A 2,291-nucleotide genomic window follows, 5' to 3' on the forward strand; every position below is an offset into this window, starting at 1 on the left:
TATACATGTTAAGGGACCTATATTGAATAATTCATACATAAAGATCAAAGCTCAAATTTCAAACTGGGAAAACAGGATTTTAAATAAAGAAAGAACAAATTGCAGTTTTATTTGATAAGTATTTTTTTTAATCTAAGTCTTAAGTTTTATGTAAATAACCTCCAGTGAGAACAGAACAGACCAATTACTACTACTTCTTCATAATACCAATGAGCCAAGCCAGGAAGGGCAAGCATACCTGGAGCCAGCTGCCAGCCAGAGTGATGGGTAGGATGTCAAGGGAGGTGGCCCTGGCCCACTGTTGGAGAAGTATCCACAGCGGAGTGAGGATTCTTGATGGTCTTGTCAATGGACATAATCAGGCATGCAGCCTCAGAGGCTGCTGTCAGGGCATTGATTAGCACCATAGCTGACTCCCACATGAAAGCTTCAAAATTGTCAGTAATATCCTCATTGTTGATGTCCACCCCATACCACATACCACCCTGGACATGCCAAGCGCATAGCTTGTTCAGGATGTTTGTGGCATCAAATCCAGCTGACATGGGATCATCTCCAAGGCCTTAGCATATGACCCAATCAATAGCTGCTGTTTTCCTGGGATAGTCCTTGAGTAATCCTGAAGGTACTTAGAGAGCTCTATCTCGATGGCTCTACCACCAGCCACCTCTGAATTATTCTTGATGCCCCTCTGACAATCATGCTAACTTCATGAAGAGCCTGCTCTATCTCCTCCATGAACTGCTCACCTCTGCCATGGGGGATGAAGTTGCAAGTCTTGGCCTTGAGGCAGCCACTGAAGAAATTGTACCTTTCACCTCCAATCTGGGTCTCTTCGAACAGCTGACAGTGGCCCAGAACATCTGCTGATAAAGCATTTACACTGGGCTGGATTGAGCCTCTGCAGGCCATCATTGTCCTCCTCAGGCACACAGCCAGCACAGAACATGACCCTAACAGCAAAGTACTGGGTGGCCACGTAGCCAATATGGAGTTTGGACAAAATAACTTTGGCTCCAGAATTATAGATCTTCTCTCTAATTTGTCATAAAGAATGTTCTGCTCAGCATCAATGATTGCCTGATAATCCTTTGCTATGTGGACTCTGATTTCAGCATTGTCTTTCTCAGCTTTCAGCTGAAGTTCAACATTTAATAAGGCAATTGTGGGGTTATCGTACTTCTTAGGTTGCATTTCAAATCCAACTTAAGAGAACTTTTTCTTGAGTGTAACACCAGCCACCAGCGCAGACTCCTCTAGGGCACCTCCATCCTGTACCTTCTTGATTCCAATCATTTTAAGCTGTAGCAATTCATCCAGCATCATCAGAGCATCAACCCCCATATTAGCAAAGAAGGCTTTCTGCCAGGAGATCATCTTGGAGCTCAGAGCCATCATGGCACACTACTCCAGCAGCTTCCTCTGCTCCACTTTATCTTGCTTCTTCATGGTCACAGCGATCTCCTTGATCTTTTTAATTGCCCACAGTGTAGCTGTGCAGAAAGCTTGGATGATGATTTGGGAGTGCAAGCCTTCCTCCATGTAGGGTTTCACCTGCTTCAGAAACTCTGAAGCCAGAAGTGTTACAGAGATGGGGCCATCACCAACCTCAGCATCTTGAGATTTGGCAATGTCCACTAAAGCCTTTGCTGCAGGATGGATGATATTGAGAAGTTTCAAAATTGTGGCCCCATCACTAGAAATTGTTGCTTTGCCCCAATCACCTACAATAAGCTTGTCCATGCCACGGGGACCTAAGGTGGTTCTTACAGCCTCTGCAATCACCTGGCAGGCACTGATGTTATTCACAAGCTGAGGGACACCTTGGGAGCTATTAGTCCCCTCTTTCAACAGTATAACTGGTGTGGACATCATTTTGGCAACTTCTTCAGGGGCTCACTACTCTGATCTCCATGTTCTGACCACCCTGATAAGTATAATTTTAATAACTTCAAAATTTTTTTAAAAATGTCTTCCAAAGGACAAATCTATGCTTTCCTAACTTTGTAGAATTTGTCATTAAACAAATTCAAGATGCCCTGAAAGCAAACACAGTAGAGCGTGAACTACATTTGCTTTTAGGTCATACGGTGGTTGTAAGACCACTGCTTTTAAATAGTCCTTTTCTTTTAGCGTCTTTCTAAACACGTTTTTTCTGGTGTTCATTTATTGTCTAATAAGTCCAAAAGAAAAGCACCATTATTTGATATCAAAAGCAGAAAGATGGGTCATTTAAACAATTTTTAAAGAACAGTTTAAAATGGTAATACAAAAATATTTGGTTTTGCATA

General features: G+C 42.6%; 1 pseudogene; it reads right to left on the bottom strand.

Annotated features, from left to right (window-relative positions):
- Positions 1-275: 275 nt before the first annotated feature.
- LOC101584646 lies at positions 276-1,875 on the bottom strand (annotated as a pseudogene).
- Positions 1,876-2,291: the final 416 nt, after the last annotated feature.

The sequence above is a fragment of the Octodon degus genome, unplaced genomic scaffold (assembly GCF_000260255.1).
Source record: "Octodon degus isolate 3935 unplaced genomic scaffold, OctDeg1.0 scaffold00040, whole genome shotgun sequence".
In the NCBI taxonomy this organism is placed as follows: Eukaryota; Metazoa; Chordata; class Mammalia; order Rodentia; family Octodontidae; genus Octodon; species Octodon degus.